This window comes from Limanda limanda, chromosome 2 (genome assembly GCF_963576545.1).
Source record: "Limanda limanda chromosome 2, fLimLim1.1, whole genome shotgun sequence".
NCBI lineage: Eukaryota > Metazoa > Chordata > Actinopteri > Pleuronectiformes > Pleuronectidae > Limanda > Limanda limanda.
The window spans coordinates 28,451,029-28,476,343 of record NC_083637.1 but is presented as its reverse complement, the minus strand read 5'-3'; the positions used below and the strand labels follow the sequence as shown (position 1 = coordinate 28,476,343).

The 25,315-nt window shown below is 41.0% G+C and overlaps 1 protein-coding gene across 1 annotated transcript in view; it reads right to left on the bottom strand.

The window, feature by feature from the left end:
• Window positions 1-1,574: 1,574 nt before the first annotated feature.
• Window positions 1,575-25,315, bottom strand: part of LOC133026350 (endonuclease V-like) — a 64,615-nt gene continuing 40,874 nt past the window's right edge. Inside the window, exon 9 of the mRNA XM_061093242.1 lies at window positions 1,575-1,676. The gene's annotated coding sequence lies outside the window, so the exon portion shown is untranslated. The remainder of the gene's footprint in view (window positions 1,677-25,315) is intronic.

Sequence of the window (25,315 nt, the reverse complement as noted above, 5' to 3'; positions counted from 1 at the left end):
ATGAAAGTGAGTTTTGACAATTAAACCTCCTTGTATCTTGAAAACCCCCCCCAAAACAAACTTTTGGCTCACTCGTGGAAGATTTCAAGTGTATTTAAAAATGGACGACATGCACCTGTAAGGAACCAAGTGGCTGGCTGCAGTTTTGGTCTTAAACCCCTGGCCCCTCCACGATAGCCAAAATAAATTAAATCAAAATAAAAGTTAACAAAAATTTTCAAAGATGGTTGTTTGTCCTATTAGGTAGTTTAATCACAATCGGTTTAATAAAATGTATATTTTTCTCTATATATTTTTGTCTTTATATTCCTTCACACAAGTACTGCATGCCACTTATGTGATGTCTTCTGCTGCTGTAACATTGCATATTTCCCCATTGAGGGACTAATAAAGGACTTCTTATTCTTCTTGTTATCACACTGATGTATGTTCCAGTGTTCATTACTCTAATGAAAATGTTGTTATTAACTGATGCAATAAAAACTGGGGGAAACATCATGATTGACCCCTGACACTGACTCCAGATTTACACTGATTTATGGAGTGAGTAATAACCTGCACTCTCTTCCCAATCGTCACATCTGTTCATTCTGTAAATACATTATGTTCCTCGTGTCCCACACTGTACATCGCTCTGACGCGAGATCAGCCTGCGGTCTCCACCACCTGATCTTCTGACCCCTCCTGCTGATCAATACTGCCCCATCTGACCACTTCTATTCCTGGACAGCATCGTGCAGAGTCAGCCCCCTTACCCCCTGCTCCTCTCTTCCGCTCGCCACCTCGCCGGGACCAGCCTGGCACAGCAGTACCTGCTGCTAGGTCTGACTCATTTTAAAGAGACACACGCAGTGACACATCATACACAAGGCCCGTGACTGATTTTGTGTTACTGTGTTTGCTGTTCCCACATCGAGCCACATGGGAAAGGCTCTCTGCATAATTGAACAAAAAGCACAACTCACACACCTCTTGGATATTAACAGACCACCACTCTGAAGCAGGTCAGGGACAATTATGATTTATTCAGAAGGCTCCCAGTTTAAAAAGCTGAGTGACCCAAAAATGTAATGAGAACAGTATATAAAAAGAGCCAATCTGACCCATATCCAGTTTAGATATGGGGCGAGTGCTTAAAAAGGTTAAATTAATCTGATAGTGTCTTCTGGCCCAGACTAAAATAGCAGTGGTTTTAAAAGCACATGATCGACAAAGCACTTTTTCTGTCTCACACACACAAGCACACACCACATACACACAAATGTTTGTACTTCTATCTTAGTTAGGACACCCATTGGCATTATTCATTCCCCAGCCCCTAACCCTAACCATCAGATCAAATTTTCTAACCCTAACCCAAACCTTAACCTTAACCTAAAACCAAGTCTTAACCACAGTTTATTAAAGAGGGGTCAGAAAGTGAGGACCGGCAAAAATGTCCTCACTTTCCAAAAATGTCCTCACTCCGTAGGTCGTATGATCAAACAGGTCCTCACAAACATATCTGTACAAGGAGCACAAACACACACACACACACACACACACACACACACACACACACACACACACAAAGACACACACACACACAAAGACACACACACACACATTAATGGAAGCGTCACAAAGCTGCTGCAGATGCTGGTGTCAACATTCTTGAGATCCTTTCTGTCATCAACCTGTAACAAGAGAAGAAGAGACAAAAGATGGTTTAAATATTATGGTATTCACATTCAGCAGGGCCTCTCGGCCCAAACAGATCAAAACACCAGAGATACACAACATCCAGCCTGAGTCTACGTATATTCATCAGGCATCTCAGAGTCCTACACTTACTGTGAGTACTACTCCTCTGAGAGGGGGGGGCATTGCTTTTTTACAACACTCAGAGCTCATGGTAGAAAGTATTAGGACGTGTGTTCCCTGACAGCTAAGGTGAGCAAAAAATTGGACAGTGGTCTAATTCAGACAATGAGAATATGAGCACTATTCTGGTACGTGAATGTTTTACATGTAAGGTTGACTATCAAGGTTCTACATGCAAAAATATGATGCCTGGTCTAATTTTAAGATGACATTTCCAAATCACCATGTCAACAAAGACACGAGTGGCTTTAAGAAAGTGTCATCTTTGAAGTTAAAAATGAATAGTTATTAGATAACTCCACTCTGTTCTCTTCCACAGGCATGTTGCATATCCTCCGTGGACTGTGGCACACCATAATTAGATGTTTTCTGTAAAGTAATTCTGGGGTAATGCACAATAACAATAGAAACTTTTCTACAGTGCATCCTAGCCGGAGCTGTTGCTTGGATCAGCCTACATAACAGATAACAAGATATTATATCCTATTAAAATAGTTTTCCTGTTATAATTATGTGGAGATATCATTACGCAGCTGACATCCAGTCAGGGGGAAATAATTATGAGTATTATGATTCACTTTTTGTGAAAGTGTTCATTCAATAAGGTTTTCTTTCCTCAAGTATTCACAAAATGCCTTTCCCCTCCTGCCAGAACACAATCTAATGAAATCTCCGGTAAGAAGGTTAGAAAACTTCAGGAGTGCAACTTAATATCAGCAGAGATATGACCGATGAGAACATTCAAAAAGTTGATAAAATCCTTTTACCTAAATTCCTAAAACACAGACCCTGACACACATACCCTGATCCATTGCTGGCAAAATATCCAGATGGTGATGAAGGGAAGGTTAGACTAACAGCTGAGTTTACACTGAACACACAATACTATCATATCTCACAGTACTGAACCTAAAGCTGGAGCCTGCATGACCTCCTGCCTTTCAGTCCAGTTAATTTTGACCCCACAGCAACTCAACATGAAGTAATTAGCTGTGAATATCCACTCAGGACATTTTCTGTGCATTACAGAATCAATCAGCATCAGTAAATAAACTTGGGGAGAGCGACAACGAATGACATGTAAAGAAACAGTAGAATCAGAGACTGTGTGAGAATGATGGCGAAAGAAACCACAACAAAAGAGAGGCAGACAGAGAATGCGATAGAGAGCTGCTATCTTGCTACAAGCAGCCACTGCTTACAAGCAGTGGTATAATGTGTTCAATACTGTCTGGTATGATATAATTATGTTTTCAGTACTGTGTGGTATGATAGTATTATGTGTTCAGTACTGTGTGGTATGATAGTATTATGTGTTCAGTACTGTGTGGTATGAAGGTATTATGTGTTCAGTTGGTCAAAGTCAAATGGCCAAAAACAGGACATCGTTACGGATTTGAAATGTAATATTACATAAGGCTGACCCAGGGTCAGTGTTAGAGAAAAGACGATGAGGCCCTCACTGTGTCCTCAGTGGACCTGAGGTTAATATACTGCAGCACATATTATGTAGACATTATGTCACGGCCGGTGTGTAAACAGAGCTATCATTAGTTTTGTTAGTGGGATTTTATGTGCATGTGAGTGTGTGCGTGTGTTTGATGACTCAAGCATCCATATTGTTTTCTGTAACTATGTTTGCGGGTGGACATCTATAAAACACACACAGCACCCCTGGGTACACAACATGAAGTAGGAGGGCTTGTTTCTCCTCTTTTGTTCAGAAGTAGCCCTTCAGGGAAAAACAATAAAGTTTTCAACAAGTATTGTAATTAGTACTGTTTTATCTTGCCTTGTGTTACCGTGGCGCTCAGTAGGTAGATCTGGGTACTATCAGTGCCAGGATTAAAGGATAATTCTGTTTTAGTGCAACCTGGGTCTTAATTTTGTAGCTTTCTAATTCTATCAGTAATAATGAAGGTGCTAAGGGTAACTAATCAGATGTGTTAAATGTGGAAATCAGATGGGGCAAGAAACATGAGCAGACGGTCGGAATATAAACAGAGCCCATGTTTGACAAGCTTTATCTTGCAAACTGATTAGACTGGACCTTTTAACGAAGGCTCTTAAACATTTTCTTGTTCAACTTGTTCTGAGCTTCACAACATTTTCTACCGAAGCTGTAAAAGTTTTGGGTATTTCGTATGAGATATTTGGTGTCATTTTTATTTACTGTATGTTTTAAAAGTGTGCTTCTGACGAGGGCACTGTTCATATGTACAGGGGGGGAGGGGGGGTTGTATTTTTCAGAGGTATTTTTTAGGTCTCGCAAAACAACAAACAGGGAAAGCAGTAAATGACATTACTTACACCACAACCAGTCACATCTCAAGATTTTCATTTAGCAGGTGCCTCACACCAGGAATTATTATGTATTGAGAGAGAAAATAAACAAATACATTATGAAAACAACTTAAATTGAATGCTCGAGGGTGTTTACGGTTAACCAGGAAACATTGTACCGGTAAAACATTATTATAAAATTAAATAATGTCAAACATTTTCATAGAGGCTATTTTGTCTCAAGATGTTGGAGGCGGCGGCGCCCCAGCGCCTTGTATTAACCAGCCGCCACTGATTAGACCACTCCCACACAGTCCTGATGAAAACATTTAAGTTAGATTTTGGATGTCTCCTTCACATTTTAACTCTATATATCCACCAATTATTATTACTTATCCAGGGTCAGTTCTAGTGGCACCATGTCAAGCACAGTAGTCCAAATGTCCCTCTGCCTAGCAATGTTTACCACCTCCCTTCAGGGAATCCTGAGGCAATTTTAGGAAATATGAGATATGTAATATCTCCAGCATGAGCTGAGTCTACCCGAGGGTCTCCTCCGAGTTGGATGTGCTCATAAAACCTCCAGCTGAAGGCCCCCAGGAGGCTTAATCAGATGCTCGACACAACTTAACTGATACCTTTCCTCAAAGCAGCTTAGCTCTGAGCTCCCTTTAGATATCAGAGCTCCTTACCCAGACCGAGCTCGGCTATCCACTACCCAAAGCTCAGGGCCATAGATGAGGGTTGATAGGAAGATACATTGAGAGCTGTGCCTTCCCTTTGGTCTCAAACTTCTATGTAAAGTGCCCTGAGACAATGTATATTATTATTTGGCGCTATATAAAATAAAGTTGAGTTTAATTGAATTCTGTGCAGAATCTCTCTCCTTCCCAACCCAAGAGCAATCCACCAATTTCAGTCAGAGCTGCAAACCTCGGCCTGAAAAGCCAAGAGAGAAAAATAATTTATCCTTTTTAGTAATTCATGTTAAGGTCTTAATATATATACTTTTTGAATGACTTGGGAGTTTAGTAATGAGAAGAGGAGGTACTGAGGAACATTCCCTGCCCTTCCTCTAATAAAAGAGTCAACATGATATTGAATGTATGTAGATATTACAAAAAAAAACCATATGGTCAATGGAACAGGATTAATTGAGTAGCTTGTTGAACCACTTTGTGAACACAGGTGAGAACTATTGCAACAGACCAGGCATGCCATGTTGCAAATCAGTGCTTCTTAATGTGCAGTCTAGAATCTAGATAATTACTCTGAGAAGGGGAAAACATAAGAAAACATCCATTCCCATTTCTTGTTTCATTTTCCCATCTGGTCTTTCTTAAAATACACACATTAAAAATATCCTCACTGTCGAGTATGGCCTCATTCTTCGTAACATACTGCAGCACGTGTTGTCATTGTGTGTTTCCGCTAAAAGGTTTTTGTCGATAAAAGACATATGATGAGTGTTGTTCTGTGGAACTAACACCTTTTGATAATGCACAGTGGGGCTTATGACTAAGGCAATTAGAGTTGGGTAATGTTACTCTAAAAGGCTTTTATGCGTCTTTTCTAATTAGATATAAGACATGATGATACATAAGGGGGAAATTACAGGGATGTAGAACTAATTATAAAAAGGGAAATTTTTTATTTATATTAATATGTTCAAACAGTGTGTATATACAAACACACAAAAATGAGTGTGAGTTAGACTGAGTTGTCTTTCGGTTACAAAGTGACTGGCGTTCAGATTCAGTCTAAAGTCGGAGGTTTCTCTGCTCCCTGTCCAACTCGCTCTGCTGTCAAACTGGCCATGACCTGTGTGTCTCCTTCAAAAAGGACAGCCCCTGGATCTTTGAAGGATGTCAGCAGAAATCTACTGAGTCCAGAATTATTGATGGGCAGGTAAAGGATAAAGGATAAAACCTCAGAGTGAATGAGTGATGGAATCATACCAAACAGCTGGGCCACATAGTTGTGGCCCAGTTGTGGCACATAGTTGTGGCAATGCAAAACTCCCTCTAAATTGGCTAATCTTCAAAACCACAGCTTTGTTATGGTTGATTCATTTGCAACAAAACAAAAAGCTGTAGAGCAAATATTCTCTGCCTAATAAATCAATAGAAAAATAAAATAAAATAAAAAACACAATCACCAGTAAAATGCCAAGCTTCATTTGGAAAGTGGAAAGAAACAGGCTGTAAAGGAGTCAGCTTTATTTTCTTTACCCCTTAGTAAAGTAAAACTTGACTTCTATTCTGATAATTATGATGTGATGCTGCACACTCTGCAGGGAGCGTTCTGCACTGGATTCGGCAGCTGTTGATGCCAACACCCATAGAAAGTTAGGATCAGAACACACCAGCTGTCAACTAAGGGTAGATGGCTGGTTCGCATATCCTGCATCCGTTTGGTGCGCAGGTTGTGCCGACCTCAAAGTGAACATGATGCCCTCGCAAGTTGCAGTACGCACATAAAGGTCGGGGCAGTAGTGAGAGGGTCAGTGGGGACGTCATCGGTGACAGAAATACCTCAGTTTTGAAGAGCAGGTATGAAATCACTGCCACACTGCCTGACTATGACAAACTGCCAGTTCAAAGAATACTGAAGTTTGTATGATACATTAAAAAACGTCAACAAATGTACTAACGCTTGGCTTCACTTGCTTACTCTGCTGACATCATTCAACTTTTCCTTTTGCTGTCTCATACTGACAACATTTCCAAATACTTCGATCAACTAATACATCTCTGGTTGCTGTTTCAGACACTGGATGGTAACAAACTGGGATGATGGGTAAACCCTCACAGAGGTTTTCAGGTTTTCTCTTCTGGTCTGGCTGAAAGCACAATGTCTGAAATGAATAGGCTGCATTTACTCTTTATTGGTTTTCTGACTGAAACCACTTATTGGCTGCAGCTCATTTAGAGTTATTCTCAGACACCTGAGTGAGCTACTTGTTACTTTCTGTCTTCAGAATGCAATTCAATCTAAGATCCTCTTCATTGTGTCCAAAGCTCTTAAAGATCTGTCTCTGCACCACAGGTCAGACAGGCTTTTATTTCAAACCTGTCAGACCTCTCAAGTCACAAAGAGCTTTCTCCAAATCTGGGGAGAACACTTAGCATTCATGCGCCTAAAACAGTAGAATTCAACAGGCATTATTTAAATGCCTCATGTCTCCCATTTTCTCAAGGAGAGCCGTTTCAAAGGATCAAATTAGTTTGCTTCCAGTTCTGTGTATGAGGAGAAGGAGTTTCTCCCCCGTGGATGGAGACCATAAAAAAGCAGGCCTGGAGGACAGTGTATATTTTATTTGGTCTTACACTTTTTGTGATACCTCTTTGTTCATTTATTAAAGAAATATGAAAATATAAACAAATGCTCATACACAAAAAGAAAGAAGACCGTCCCCATCATGTATTCCTTACCTCCAAGCAGTTGACAGCTCTTAGAATACTGTGCCCAAATACATCGGAGCACAACCATGAGAAGAGAGGCAATTGCGAAGCTTTAAATACGTGGCAAACTATTATTCTGTTGGAAGCTCAGCACTGCAAATGAACCCTCAGCTGAGCATCTCTGGATACTTGACCTGAGCCTGACAGGACTTGACATGACGGGCAGGGTTCAGACAGAATGCTTTAAATAATGTTTGGGTTCGGGTCGGTCACATTGACTGGGCTGATGGTTTTACACTGCACATGCACATTGTAATGGCGAGACTACGTGCAAGGAAGACAAATTCATTGCAGCTACATTTACTAGCATGTTAACTTTGTCCCAATCAAACACTGGGCTCAGATCTGTCCTCCGCAGAGCTTTTCATTTTGTCTTATGTCAAATTTGTTCTTTTAAAAATTATCCTTTTTATGAAATGAATTGTTTCTTGTGTTGTAACGTCTTGGGATTATTCTGATGCCTGTTTTCTTCTCTTTTTGTTCCAGTATTTTTTGCCCTCTTATACACTTTGAGCTGCATTTGTATCATGGTGTTTCATAAACTTACTTAAGTTTTATTTTACATCAATAATTGTATTTTAAACGGTTGTGTTAACAGATACTTGGAGGATTAGATCTAACTCCTGTTTAGTTATTCTGAAATCTCTCTGGGAGGGAGAGAAAAAGATGGATGGACCGACCTTCGACCTTGAGCAGCAAGGTGAAGCATCATCTCTGCTAACCTGTCTGACCCGAGTGTCTGTGCTCGACAGCCAAGGTCTGTGCTGCTTTCATTGGCCTGCCACAGTCAAGCTGTCTGTCAGACACCCAACGTGGATATATAACAGAGAGCGAAGTGCAGGAAGCGAGAGAGCAAGGGGGATCTGTTCCATATGAAAGTTTTACTTTAAGACTTGAGACCTTAAAATACTTCTTTTATTTATTTTTTGGTTCACAATAATATAATCAATATAAATAAATACATATATTATATACATACATATTGAGCCATTTCTAATCCTTTTTCCCCATAAGTTTAATCATTTATCTCTATCTTTGTGCATGGATTTAGGAGTGGTGAAATGCTTTGGTCGAGACTGTAATACAGTCAATACCCTATTGGATGGACAGGCTCTAAATGCTGTACAGTCATGGTTCCCACAGGATGAATCTGACTGACTTTGTTGATTTCTGCCATTTCAGTGAACATTATCCTGGAGTCGTACTCCTGTGTTAAAGCTACATTAGAAAGTTTTAGTTTCAATGGAGGATTAGCAAATTAGCCAAACTATCTTATGTGATTGATACACATCATGCTCAGACGTTGGTAACTGTCTTTCCCTTGTCATTCTATGGCTTTAGAGGTTGCCATTTTTTTCTCCGTCAGCTCATCAATAAATGCATGTGTGTTCATGGGGAGGGTCCAACGGCAACTTTTATTTACAACAGTGAATTACGTATCCCACCTGTAGGGGGCAGCGCGAGTATAGTAGAGAGCGAATCTTGCATTGTGACGCTTTAAGGCTACTTGTGTTTTCCTCAGGATGTTTCAGACAGTTTGGTGAGAATGAAGATGAGTTGTTAAAGTCAAAGACAGACTCTCACAGAAAGTAGTCAAAGAAATGTGCTCACTGTGAGAAAGAAATAACAAAAGTCATCACAGTTGTGGTAGCCTCCTATTCTGTTATGAGGCGCTGTAAAATACGACAGTGTGCTACCTGCATGTAACTCAAGGTAAATACATTTGTGTGTAGCTCACCATTGCTCTGCATCACGGGCTAAATGAAAAATGTAAAATCAGCCTCCACGGGGAATATAAATCCTGGTGCAGCCTGATCGTAAACATCACATGAAGTCCCACCCTCAACTATAAATCAAAACATTAACACCTTGCACTAATAATATAACTGTTACAATTTAGCTCAAAGTTTAGCCTCAAAGACTTATTACATTTTGTTTGTTTAATTATTTTTTAATTTCTAGTTTTTTTATATATGGTTACTATGAAACAAATCTAATTTTACAAATAAAACTCCTATCACTATGCAGCTGGTAAAAAGGGGATGTCATATTAATTTCTGTGTTCAGTACGATTTCATTAGGAGGGAGACTTCCACATTTTTGGTGCACTACGTGCATCAGATTTCATCTTTAAGAACTTATGCAAATCTTTGACATTAACGCCCTGGAAGCGAGCACTCTGCACATCCCTGCTTTCACCATTTGCATGCACACACACTGCAATCACGGCAACTGCTCTGGGTACCTGGTTCAATATATCTATGCTAATTCAAGGAGCTGGGTGAACTGGGCGCAGTCTGATTATATAGGTGCCCCCACCCTACAAATCATTAAGAAATAATGAGACTGACCTATAATTTACATGATGTGTGCTAATAGGTTTTCTTTTCGACTTGCATATGAGTCAGCTTCCCTGCACTAATCCCAGTTACTGATCAGAGTATCATGATGGTGTCCCTGTTTGGGACTGTACAGTTTAACAGGCCTCTGTCCTGTTCTGGTCACAACAGAAACAGAGAAAGATGAAGAAAGAACCACTGTACAACACTGTACAACACACTGTACAGGCTGCAACAACAGCTGGCTCCTGGGTTTACTGCTGTGCAAAAATATATGCATTAACACACAATGACATTCCTATGGCCACACACACACAAACACACACACACACACACACACACACACACACACACACACACACACACACACACACACATTCACAGTTACTTCTGCAAACGTATACAGAAACATTTGCTCACACGAAACCTCCTGAAGTCAGCACATTTATAGATGGTAAACCAGGCTGGGAGCTGCTTAGCCATGCTGGTCAGGCTTCAGGCATTACCAGTGCACATAACATGAACGCACACACACACGCACACACACACGCACACACACACACACACACACACACACACACACACACACACACACACACACACACACACACACACACACACACACACACACACACACACACACACACACACACACACACACACACACACACACACACACACACACACACACACACACACACACACACACATTCTCAGGGCTGTAAACATTAGCAATATTTTCCCATTTCCTCTGTGGGGCAGACGGAAAGGCAGTAGATCTTTCAGGGGGCTGAGCCCTTCACTAGTAATAATCTTCTTTACACTTCACTCTGCCAGGGAGATGAATCATGGTGGATGGGGTCAGTGTGTGTGGGAGAGGCAAGGAGGCATTGATATGCCACGTGAAGGCTGGCTGTTACGCTCTTTTTGTGTGTGCGTATGTATGTGTGTGTGTGTGTGTGTGTGTGTGTGTGTGTGTGTGTGTGTGTGTGTGTGTGTGTGTGTGTGTGTGTGTGTGTGTGTGTGTGTGTGTGTGTGTGGGTGTGTGTGTGGGTGTGGGTGTGGGTGTGTGTGTGTTCACAGGGGCAGAGGGAGGCCAAGGATCCTGTTCAGATATATACATTAACAGATTAATAAGTGGACAGTTGAAAACTTGACATTTTTAGCTACCCTTTTTCCCCATTTTCCCCATTACCACAACAGATGATTTATATACAAACATAAAATCATAGTAATAATGTTTGGGGTAGAACTACAGTAACCAGCAGGAAAGAATAGTTTGATAGTTCAGGAAATATGCTTCTGTACATTTTTGCTGAATGTTCCAAAAGCAGATTGATGCCACTCTCAGATCTGTACAGTACCTGCATGTGTTGTTGCATCGCCCCATGCACAAGCAGAACAGCTGCTAAAAATATTTTAACAATTTAAAGAATATCATATCTAAGGAAGTGGAAAAGTCTCAACAGCACACATCTACTGCTAAAAATATTAAAAAGCTATTCATGTTGAAGATATAGATGCATATGTTTCATCAGAAAGGAATAAACAGCATTTAACAGTTTTCCAATCACCTCTTGTTACTTTTCACATGAACAGCATGACAGGTTTAATGAGCCACGCTCAATAATCATATAAACCAAACCGTGGTTCTGCTTCACATGTGAATTTTTAGTACATCTGGGCTCATTTTTAACTGGAGGTTGAAAAAGATGCAGATGCAAATTTGCATTCATGTAGCTGAATGAGCCTTATTTCATCTCAACCTCTTAAATGTGCACATACGACAAGATTTGGCCTCAAGGTCTTTGTAGTTCACATAACTCCAAAAGCTTTCCATAATCAAAGTTTCCACATTTTGTTATTTAACCTTTAACTAATCACATTAATACCGTTAACCAAGCTCCCGCTTAGTTTCTCCTGTGCTCACTATTCTCTCGTGGCGGTGTCTGATGAAACAGAAAAAATGCAGATGGCTCATTTGGCCTGAAAATTATACTTTCCCATATATGTAAAAGAAAATGTTTTATCTTAGTTGGGTCTCTGAACAACATCAAACATAATGTTGGTTTATTCATGACTGTGTGAGGAGGCCGAGTGCTGAATACTCTGGATTGGTCACACCTTTGAAATAACTATGGATGCAGATAAAACGCAGGAAACTCGCGAGAGGTCATCTATAATAAAACAGTAGTTGAAGAATATTAGATGTAGCATTATCAGGTCTCAGAGATACACTGTGTGACGTTAGCAGTGACCTGACGGATAAGGACATGGCACTGTGACAGAGACACCTGCTGCTTGTCCCCAGGAGATGTTCCCTGCCTACGTAAACTGCTGACCGTCTTCGAAATCAAAACAGAATCATCTAAATTTATGGGGGCGAGATCTGCACTGCAGTGACGGGCTGCAACTCAAAATCAGAGGTGTGCCTTCATGATTCAAAATGTCACCCATCGCATATTTCATAGAGGGTGACATTTTTACCAGATATTTATGACAGACACTTATAGCCAGAGTGATATTTGTGTTAGCAATAGAAGTACAACCTTAGTTCTGTAGCAGATACCTATAGTTGACCTATTTGTGTATTTTATTTTTGAGCAACTTATACAACTGCATATTCATAACTTATGTAAAAAAAACATATATTCTCTTATATGATGCCCTGTTTCAGATTAATCTACCTTAACTTACAGTGAGATAAGTAAGAGATAATATTATAGATAATTTGAAAAGTTGACACAGAGATTTTAAAGGTTTGTGTTGCTGTTGGACAATGTTGTGTCAAATTGTGTTGGTTCTAGAATTTAGTGTCCCGTCATGAATGTGTGCATATTTATACATAAATGATCAATTTCATTGTTGCACAAGAGGAAGAGTCAGAGGAATTTTAAGAGTGTTTATTTTATGGACCTTTTTGAAAGATTTTCTGTTGTATGGACTTATGCTTTGGTCGTTTACCTTGTTCTCCTTGTATTTCGATTTCTAGATTTGTGACCTGTGTTTAGTTATTTGTTTGTACTTTGAGTTCTCTGTTTCCTGTCTTATTTTGAAACTTTTTTCCTCCACCTGTCCTAGTGTGTTTCACCTGTGAAATTGATCCCTGCCTCCCTTGTGTATATAAGCTTTTTCTCAATTCGGAGGCTGCATCCTCTTCATGGGCCGGGAAGTTGTTACTGTTGTCTAGCAACAAAGCTGTTGTTCGACAAACGAAGATAGTTTAATGCCACTTGAATTGTTTATTTTTTTTACCATTAGCTGTACTGTTGAGTTGAAGCGTGATACTCAAGCAATGGACTTCTGGGTCGCTCACCGGTGCCATTACCACTTTGAAAAATGGTTAATGACTGAAGTGCAATGAATGGGATATGTTGGGCCAAGAAGGATCCACCTGCTGGAGCCTTTGTTTCTCTGGGGGGAGAAGAAGCATTTAATGGAGCCTTCGAGATGCAATCGATTTTCAAACGCAGCCTCTGAAAAATGCGGCGTCTGAATTGAGACCCAGCTCGAGTCTCTGTGGTTGCCTTTGTCTTTGTCAGGTCGGAGGTCCGGTCTTGTTTGCTCCTTTTTTTTGTATCCCTTCTGCCACTGTTAGCCTGTTTTGTGTTTGTTTGTTTTAAATTCTCCTTCACCAGCTTTTGATTGCATTTTGCCTGCATTGAGGTCCTCCTGCTGGAACATGACAGATGCATCACATTGCATTCAGCACAAACGAATTTGCTCAATGGTAGTGTATGTAAAACTGGTACACTAGTAGTAAGTAAGTAAGTAATATCATGGATGATTCCAGAGGTTCATACTACCTGAACCTTGATCTGAATCTTTGCAGAACATTATCCTCCTGCTGTCAAGTATTTTTCGGAGAAATTTAATCAATGACATCCACATATTTCATAGCAGGGCTGTTTAATTTGAGTGAACCGCGCCGTTACAAACACCTACAGCATCAGAGATTAAGAGCAGTTAAAAAAAAATGGGTGAGAAATCGAGACCTGATATTTGTCTTCTCTGTCTGTCCGTCTGCCAGTCTGTCTCGCCTTGGTTTCAGCTCCGAAGCAGCTGCTTACCAATGGCCAGCAGTGGCTTTGAAGAGATGCCCCGCTACGCTGAATTCTGATTGGGTCAGTGTGATAAGATGCACTGCAATGTCTGACAGCTGTGCACCAGAGACCCTGTTGATGGAGGGGAGGCAGAGTCAGAGAGACGGCCTAGGTGGGAGAGATGAGGAAGAGGAAGCTCGAGACAGATGAATAAAAAAAAAGAGCAAGGTGTGAGAAAAGAAAATGGTGAAGGGGGAAGAGAGGAGAATGGAAAAGTAGAAAATAGGAATGCTCAGAGACCAGGGTGAGAAAAAGACAGGATGTTTAAAGCCGCATGTCTGATATTAAAGCTCAGGGTGTCGGCTATGAGGCAGCTGAGGTTTGACACTGAGGGGTGGGATGGGGAGGAGGAATGAGGGGTCTCTGTTGCTCTCCGTCAGAGAGGAGAATTGACATAACGAATAGTACAATCTGTAGCTAACAATCTGCACCACTGCCCTTCAACAGCCATGATTTACCACCACGCTCCCTGTGTTCTATACGTTCTGCAACTATGTAGCACTATGCCTGCATGTCATTAATAAATGCATAAACCTATAGCTGATGTGTGCACAGACGAAAAACACATACACTCCTGTGACATTTGAGCTGAAGCCAAATATCAACATCATTGATTCACTGCTCATCTCGCCAACAAATCACACTGTTGCCTCGCCTGCAGTAAAAACACCACATTTCACTCTGATGCAAATGAGCTGTAGTGGCTGTGATGCATGGACGTGGATGTGGTGTCTTCAGCCGATACAAGCCACCACCACTCATGTTGATCTACTCCAACACCAGCATGTGCGTTATACGGCTTATGAATGGCCCGGGAGACGAGGCTCTACCGTGGGCTGCGGTGAGAGAGCCCATAGGCCACGGGTTCTTTAGAGTGAGTAATGATATGTGCGAGTGCGCGTGCTGTGTGCATGGTGTGGGTGCGAGTTGACGGTTTTCCCCCCGTAACGAGAGAGCTTGATGGCATATTACGAATATGAAAAAGCCACAAAGTCTTGAGCACAAACACAGAGGGTAGCATGCAGAGAGGATCTCCGGGGAGCAGGGTGAAATGTGAGCGAACACGTGACAGGGTTAACGACACTGGAGCTGCTGAGGAGATGTCAGGGCCGAGATGAGAGGCTGATGCTTGAGATCAGCATGTGATTATCTCAGGGGCTTGAACCTGTGAGCTGCGTCCATTATTTCCTCAGGGTTTATGACGAGTGCTTTTGAGCGTAAGTGTGTGCATGTATGAATAATAGAAAGAAACAATGTATGCGGCAAAGTGTGTGGGAGTATCTGTGAATTAATACAACACACAGTATTATTGAAGAGCGAGACAGCTGGACAATGCAGCAATGTCTTCTGATGAATCATGAGTTCAGCTCTTGCAGGTCCTGACCACCACAAATGAAGCATATAACTGTTCGGTTAAATTTCCCAACAAGGTCACAAGTGATGTTTTCAAGTAGTGCTGGGAGATATGGTCAGAAATCGTATCATATCAAATATCAGTAATTATCACAATAAATGTCACATTATTTTAACATTAACATTTTTAATTTTTTTTCTCCCGAGTGAAGGTTGTGGCTTTAAAGTCTTGTGTTTGAGCAAAGAATCAAAACACTTGATAAACAGCAAAACATTTTACAAATCTGAGGTCCATCAATACTGTGTTATGTCTCCTCACTGTGCTTTCACGATGCAGAAGCATTATATGAATATATATTGGATTGGACTTTTATTATATTGCTATTGATGAAATTAATGTTGTGATGATTATTGATGTTGTTTTAATGCCCATTCAGCCTTATAAACTCTAAACCTTCAGCACAGTCAGGAATACAATTCTGGCAAGGAACCCCAGGGTATACTGAATCCCGTTTTACTTCTTCCTCTGACTATAACACAATTTATGTATATTTGTATGTAATTATTTATATATGTATTATTCATCAATACTACAAAGTATGGCTAATACTGGAATAAGCCTGTGAATTAATGAGGAATGTCAACTGCCCGTTGTTGCTAAAACCCTAAAAAACCATGACCTGCTCAGTGTCCTCAAATGTCGCTACGGCCTGACAGATTTAAATAATAGCTGTGCAGACACAGTCAGATGGATGTCATGACATCACGTCTGGGCTATAGCCTCTGTTCCACCTGCTTCTGCAATGCAATCTTTCATTCAGCATAACTTTCATTAACCTTGCAAAGCAGAGAATCCATCTTGCCAGGCTCTAAGATATTTGCATGTGGCCGGACCAAAGTAGTTTGGGCCAATCAGGATCCTGTGAGTCATCGAAAGTCACTAGTCAACATAAGTCAGAGATATTTTTTAAAACTTTAATAGAAAAGTAACTATTTAGTCCTGGCTGGTTTCTTACCTGCTCTCCTTCACAATGCTGTACAACAACAATTCTTCTCTTTATGCGACCGTCCCAACAATTAGCGCTGATAAAGTGAGTCATTTATTAGCTAATTTTACTTGCAATCTCACTACATTCCCAAAGAAGAAAAAGTGTTGTTTAGCACCAGCAGCTTCTTCTTTATCTTTGTGAAGCAGTGAGCGGTGCAGAAAATAAAGTTCATGCTGAAAAGGTTACCTGATAAACACTGATGAGTTAGGTGATATTGTAATAAAGGTAATAGAAAATATGTCTTGTCTACAGGTCTTTATTACCCGTGTAACAATAACTACTGTAGATCTGTTGATGTTGGGTAAAACTGCTTTATTCCACAAGTAACTGAATCCTACCCACAGCACAACTCATGTTTGAAGAAGTCAACTGATTAATGGAGTCGGAGGTAAAGCCCTGACTGCTCTGAGAGACCGACTGAAATCTCAGCAGCCAGAAGAATAGACAAACAGATTCAGTCCATTCACTGAGTGATGCTTGGCTGAGTCCATCGTGATGAGATGCTCTGAGCACTGTCTATCCAACGCTCTCTCTCAGATTATTAATATTTATCAGCATCTGCCAAGAATTGCACCAATACACAATGAGACTCAACTGTGTGCTCAGTTAAACAAACGATAAAACTTTCCAGGTTTTATTACCTGAGATCTCTACACTCTAGCAGCTTTTGAATATAAGGAGAAGCTGATTAATAAAATAATAAAAGGAGAGTCAACTTGATTTTGAAGAAGCCTGAGCACAACATGCAACATGTCTGAATATTTTAAAATGTTAATTTCTTCGCACACACTCCCTAGTGGACTGAACCAGCCAATGGGAAAATATTGATATAACCCAAAACATGGAGCAGGTTACACTAAAACTGAGTCGTTTTTTGCAATACCTTGATTAACCACATTTTTATTCTTATGTTATTAAATATTATCTGTCCTTGCGACAAACTTCTTTTCTTAATTTGCAGCTTTTGTGTGTAAGTAGTGCGTCCACTTACCAGAGGGTTTGTGGTTCAATCCCATTTCCTCCATTCTGTTTGTCAAGTGTCCTTGGCCGAGATACTGAACCCCAAATTACCCCTTGAGTGGTATCTCCATGGGTATGAGTGTGTGTGTGTGTGTGTGTGTGTGTGTGTGTGTGTGTGTGTGTGTGTGTGTGTGTGTGTGTGTGTCTGTGTGTGTATGGGATAAATTACTGTTCTTGTAAATCTTTATGAAAAAAACAGCAAACCCAATGTAAAATTGGCAATAAAGTCACACTGGAGATGCGCTAAAGATTCTTGAATACGTTAACACACAGTTCATTGCTACACAGCAGAGTTCAGGTGAGAATCTCATTAATGTCTAAAGGCTGCAGTCAGTGGGAAAGGCTTCAGAGAGAGTTAATCCCACTCCTCACGAAGTCGAGCCTTGCTGCTGACTGAAGAACCTTACAAGGGGGAGCACAGCGGCCCGCTGGCAGCGACCATGGAGTTGCTAAGCAGGGGTGGACTTCACATAACAGCCACTCAATGAAAACAAAAGCCGCGGCCCCGGCTGCTGAGCCTTTCTTCCCCTTGCCGGAAAATCTAATAACCGATGTTCGCAGCATCTCCTCTGCCTCGTCCAAGGCTGACGCATCCTTATTACAATAGATTGGCCTCAATTGATTTGTCTTTAGAAGCCTCGGGGAAAAAAAGAGGCCCAATTGATTTTCTGGTTTACAGCAGAGGCATGGGAAAAGTTTGTGCGTGGGGTGAAGTGGAAGGCAAGACACCTGGACGGCTCGTACGCTTGAGTGTGTGCAAAGGTAGATCGTACAGGCGTGTTCATGTGATGCTCGTGTGAGTGAGTGAGTGAGTGTGTGTGTGTGAATGTGTGTGCTCCGTGCCAGCGCTTCTACTGGAGATAAACAAGGACATTTATCTGATACTGCAGCAGCTCCCCTGTCATTTTAACTCAAGTGCCAGGAGATGTTGGTCCACTCATCTATCAATCTCTCTCTCTCACACCCACCCACACCCACACACACACACACACACACACACACACACACACACACACACACACACACACACACACACACACACGCACACACACACACACAATGAGGCAATGAGGCTGCTGTCTGTGGTAAAGTTAAAAGAGAAATCACATTATTCTTCTTTGAATGTGATTCAGTTTACATTTTCAATGAGCTGATTCTTTTGACCAAGGTGAATTGAAATTGAACAACAACAGAACTTTTTAACACTAAAATCAAAGTTACGAATTACAATTGTCCAAAAACTCAAATGTAATTTGATGCTTTAAAAAGCTTGTATTTAAGATCCACACTGAAAGAAAATTAATAAATTACAAATTTGAAAGGAATGAGTCAAGCTTCCTGAATCCTGAATCCAACAATTCCTGTAATGCAACTTGATGTTAAGCTTCATTAAAACTCCCCTGGCTCAAAAATGTCCTCAAGAATCAAACTCAGTTCAAAATACAGGTTTTCTGTCAGTGTTTGAACACTTTAAGTACTAAGAGACATTCTATGACTAAAGGCTTGGTAAATGTGTCTGAAACACTTTCTATCCAAATGATTGTCTGGCATACCTGTCTGTCACTAACTGACCTGCCTGTCTGTGTGATCCCTGCCAGTGTCTGGGGAGGCACACACCACTGAAGCAGAGACAAAAGACACAAGTTAGCAAGTGCCTTGTCGAAACGTCGGCTTCTAGCAGTTGTCAGTCAGTGCATAGGAGGGGTGGTATTCATAAATTGCATTTTCTCAAAATGAAGCCTGCTTTTGCTATCTTTTTTCCTGGAATACCAACCCTAGCTTTAATCCTGACTAAAGATAGCCCTGATGACATCATATCGTGAGACACTATGTCCACAGCCAGAGCAGGACTTTCTGTGGCAAGAAAATTACCTTTACAATCAAAGGAGCCAGTTTCCCAGAAAATTGGGTTTTTATGTCTCCATACTTGCCACAGTAGAGGCCAGAGGCATGATGCTTTCATCTGTCTGAGGGAAACATATTAACTTAGACTCAAGGATGGACCGATTCAATTTTGGAGGTCATGGTTCAAGGTTTATTACCACAAAATACATTTAATAACTTTCATTAAAAATATTTTTACATCTATGTCCACGTAAACTTCAATTTGCATATAAAACAACAGCTGGGCCATTGTATTTATTTAACTAATGATTCAATATTACTTTAAATGTACTTCATAATGCAGAACCCTTCTGAAGATTAAATAAACTGTAAATGATTTAGTAGTTAGTTGACTGTCAGAAAGATAATTGGCTAACATTTTAACAATAGGTCATTAAGCTCCTTAGAAATATTCTTGGTTTATCGTTAAAATTGATTGAGTGATTTTATGATTTAGACGGATGATGTGACAGGTCATTTTCACGACCTCACCTTATTATATAAACAAGAAAATAAAGACAGTCATTAACTAATTAAAGGACCAGTGTGTCAGATGTACAGGATATTTGAGCAAAGATTTTATAATTTTAAGTTTTTTTTCAGTAGTGTGTAATCACCTTGAAGTAAAAGATCATTGTATTTTAGTTTTATATCTACATATGATAAGGAGCATGTAGACCAAACACAAGCTCCAGTAAGGGTCTTTTTTAAAGTTTATCTCAATGCCACCATATGTACGGGAGGATGTGGGTTGGTTGTCATATCAAACATCACCACTAGGTCTCACTAAATCCTACGCACAGAACCTTTAATTTCTTAAAAAAAAAAAAATCTTTACTTACAGCCTTAAACTCAACACAATAATCGTACCACCAGTTCATACAATCAATTAAACTTTTCTTTAGTTAGGTTTACATGGATTTCTATTAACTTTTCTTTTAACAATTGTTTTCAAGAAGTGACATCAAAAACTAACTCTGATTCATCAAGACAATCCATTTGTGTTTGCTGTAATGATTTTGTCAATTTGCGTGTTGCTCTTGTCAGCTACTATCTTACAGACATAGCTGACGTGAGAGAACCTGTGTTTGTATTTGATTCTTCACTGTCAGCACTCTCTGTTCGAGTGAAGGCAGGTAACAGTGAGTGACAGGACGACATGAAGGATGGGTCTGCGGTGCAGGAAGCAGAAGCATGGACCGAAAAGCAAAGGTGGTTTTTGAAAAATCTGTTATCTCAGCCAGGCGTAAAGACTTTGCAATCTTTCATCTTATTTAGCCCTTGGTTTTTTTAGGGGTTCAGCTTGAAAATGTGCACAAGCTGGTTGAAACATATGAAGTAAAAATGCTCCTGCCTTCATGCGTTTACTACGAAACATACAAACAAGCTCTTTCCACACAGTTCAACGAGTAAAGCTCCAGACCACTCACTAACATCATCTACCAGGAGTACACGCATTCACAGGAAAAGGTCAAAGCATAACGTGAGCAAAGAGAAACCGACAAGTGAATATTATATTGATTAAATTGCCAAATGTGTCTTTCCCCGGCCTCCAGGCCGTTCCTCTGCTGTAGCGTCTCTGAACGCAGCAGTTTGCTGCATCAGTCTGTGACGCGGCTCAACCTCTCCAAGTCAACCGGCTCAGGCTGTGATTTACAGTCACGCAGCTGCTGTAATAGACAGTATTACGTTACGACGGGGGGTTGGTGGGTAACTTAATTGTTTGTGAGCATCCTGATGCAGTGACACTGTAAAGATTCACAGCTGCTGAGCAGCGAAAGGGATTTTTCTAACACACTGACTCAGTGTTTCTCCGAATCCTCCTGAAGCGATGAGAGTAGGTGGTGGGGATTCAGAACAGCCAAGTGACAATGGGAACAATTTAACAGTGCTTGTGTTTAACTCAAATAAAACTCTTGCTCTTTAGAACATTGTTTTTTGTCATCGGTAAACTGCGTCCCTCCCTGTCGATCAAAAGCTAAATGGAGAGAAGTTTGCTACAGCTTGTTTTCTGCGTCTGCCCCCTCCCCAGACCCCATCCACATATCCCCCGCTCATTTGCCCTTTCCCTCTGTCTTCCCATCTCTCATTCCTGGGTCTCAGCGATTGTTCTTGTTATCGCTGAGGAGTGCACAGGGTTTTGTGTCAGTGTGTTTGATGACGAGGTGGCAGTGGTGAAAAATGAGGCAGGTGGTGGCAATTCATCAACACTTGAGCAGCGCTTGGTGGCGTTCTGGCAGAGAGAGGCGAGGCGGCGCTTAACGCGACACTGAAGGTTTTTCAGTGTGAGGCCGGGCATGATGAAATGGATGCGGTTTCTCCTCCGCTGCATCAGACAGACAGCAGGGAGGATGGATAAAGAGAGGAGGAGAAAGGGGGAGGGGAGGGAAGAGGGAATGGTCTTTTCTCTGCAGGCCTCCACATCAAGCAGCGACTTTTCTCCCCCTGCAACTCCCCCACATCATCCCCATCACAACCTTCCTCCTCTCAGGCAGTCTTCAAAGGCGTGCTCTATAAATGTGCAACGTGCACTTTTTACCTTTGTCTTATTCCTATGCAATTTGTATCTCTGTTGGCATGGAAACAGATGAAAGAATACCAATAAGAACTGAATGAAAAGAGAGAAAAACTCTTTCACAGTCCAATAATGCCCTATCTGCATCTCCTCCTCTTGCTCCCACCCATCCTTTAACTTTCAAACCATTTCTTGATTTATCTCCCTCCCTGTCATCTCTGCTCTCTACCCCCTGAATCAGCATGTTAACACACACCACACACACACACACACACACACACACACACACACACACACACACACACACACACACACACACACACACACACACACACACACACACACACACACACACACACACACACACACACTCACACACACACACACACACACACACACACACACACACACACAAACACACACACTCACACACACACACACACACACACACACAAACACACACACACACACACACACACACACAAACGCACAAGCCTCTTGACAATAACACTTTCTGACCTTTTTTCGCAATTTATCTCCTCCCCCCTATCTATCATTGCATAAACACAAAAATACAGATACAGATACAGATACAGACACAGTACAAACACACACATCGCTGTGGAGCTGAGCCAGTAAAATTAACAAGTGAGGAAACAATAGGTGAGGATGGTGAAACAAGGACCAACACGAGTAAACAGGAGAAAAATAGAAGAAACACTCTGGGGGATAGTAAAGTGGAGGAGAATGTCTTAATCATAAATGCAGCCATAATTTCAACAACTATTGAACAGTGTAAGCTGAGGGAGAATGAGGAGGAGAGGGCGAAGAGGCATCTAAAATCCTGTCACACTTGTCTTTGTTTACAACCTTGTTTAAAGCAGTGTTATTCTGTGTTTCTGGCTGCATGCAGAAAACAGACAGGTGACCAAACTCTCTCTCTCTGTCTCTCTCTCTCACACACACACACACACACACACACACACACACACACACACACACACACACACACACACACACACACACACACACACACACACACACACACACACACACACACACACACACACACACACACAATTTTATGGCAGATAAGGCTGCTTTGGCTAGCATGTAAGCAAACAGTTGGCTGTGTATACATCCAGCAGGAGTCATTTATACATGCCTTTTGTTTCGAAGTGAGTCTGGCTAACCAGAACTTTGTGTTGCTTTTATTCTGTTGTCTTGTTCCCAGAACTCAGTAAATAACGTGGTGTTATTCTTTAGTAGTAAAAAACAAACAAAAAATGCACAGGTCAGTGTGAATGCACTAGAAGATAGAAGGAATCTTACATATCGTACATATTGCATAACTTATTTCTTGAATTCACTTAGTGTGTCTCCATAAGAGAGAAAAAACAAGAGCGAAAGAACAGAGGGACATAGTGCTGGGGACAGAATGAGAGGAAAAAAATATATCATTAAACCTTTGTGCCCCTGAGTCACCTTAACATGTTTTATTTGTCGTCCCTTAGAAGCAGAGTTGGCATCAGAACTGTTTACTTCACGTTCTGGGTCAGTCTGGGGCGACCACCTGGTACACACTGCCAACGGCTGCAGTCCTTCAGAACACACACACGCACGCACACACACACACATGCACACACGCACGCACGCACACACACACGCACACGCACACAAACACACAAACACACAAACACACACACAGGATTGTGCAGATATCCTTATAAGGACTTTTCAATGTCTTCCATTGAATGTGGACAGCCTAACCATCTTTCTGTTCTATTGGTGAAACAGTTAAAAGCTTCCTCTCAAATTAAAGTTAAATTCATTGTCATGGGAAAAAAAAATCTAATTTTCAATTAACGATCAAAAGTTTAAACGTTACTGCCTGATCACCACAACTGCAAATTTCTGAAACTAAATGATTACAGACAGACAGCCATGCTGATCACTATCCCCCTGCTTTATATGCATGGGGTGTAATAAAATGGACCCTTTGCTTAATTCATCACACTCAGGGGTTTTACTGCTACAGTCTTACCTTGTCTCATATGGGTATAACCCTGCTGAGTGAGATCTCTGACTTTATGACTCTTACTGTGCTGATGTTGAACCAAATTTTAAATTTTAGCACCATCAAACTCAACACGTCTAGCCACGAGTGTCACTGGGCAGCAAAAGTGACCTGGGAACACTAACAGTATCCCGAATCAAATTGAAATAAACCCGCCCCGTTCCTCACGCTGTTCTCTTGCCTTGTGTTAAAGCTCCGGAGCTAATTCAGAAGTAGTGTGTCCTCCTCAAACTGTTCTACCATATACTGTAACTTGTTATTGTCTCTGTGCTGGATGTTTTGCACAGAGCTTTTTAAAAACGGTCTGTCGAAATAGTTTATTCAAATGGAATGATATGGAACGTACCTAAACGTGTCAAAACAGACAGAAATGTTTGGAATTAGAAGGTCGATTGACACAGATTTCCAGTACAGTCTTAAGAAAACTCCTGACACCTGACAGATTTTGTGGGAATCAAACTGGAGACATTTTCCTTTCCTGTCTGACCAACCAAAAGTCTAAACCGACCTGTGACAACAACACATGTGCACACACCTTCACACATGGCGGCCCAATTAGTAGATAATTCAACCTTAACAGGTTCATCTGAATCGGTCCAAATCGAGGCGAGGTGATGGTATTTATAAATGTCAGGCTGACACTGGATATGGTGTTTCTGAGGTGGAAGAATGGGACAAAGGAAGGAGATGAAACATTGACTGCACCTCGGTCTATCAGTTAATACTGAGGCTGAGTAGTTCCTACAGCAACAAGCAATGTCCTTGTACCACTATTACTTTTTAATGAGAGCCGCGGCTCCCGACAGAGCTCATTGGCCCAACCTTGGGCCGACTGCCTCCACACATGTTCCATGACATTTTAGAAATGATTTGAAAAGGGCAGTACAGTTTGTACAACAGCATGAATTCAATTAATACAATACCCATAGTGGAAACTTGATGGTTTGAGATTACTGTGTTAATATGGTATGTAAAGATCTGCCACAATAAACCATGAAGACAACTCACACTCAATGACATGGATAATTGTTAAGAAAGGGAGAATTGAAGTTAATGTGAGGATCTTATATATGATCACCATCCTGCCCTTCTGCATTACTTTTGATGCCTCCGCGACAGCTAGTGATTAGACAGTGAATGTCTTTAAATTTGGTACAAACATGTACTTAGACTCAAAGATGAACTGATAACATCTTGGTGGTCAAAGGTAAAAAGGTCAAGGTCGCATGACCCCGCGTTGTTTTGATCTCATTATATCAGGAATTCCCAAAGAGAATGTCATTACATGTGGCACAAACATTAATTTGCACTGTAGGATGATATAATAGAATTTGGAGGTCGAAATCAGAGGTCAAGGACACTGTG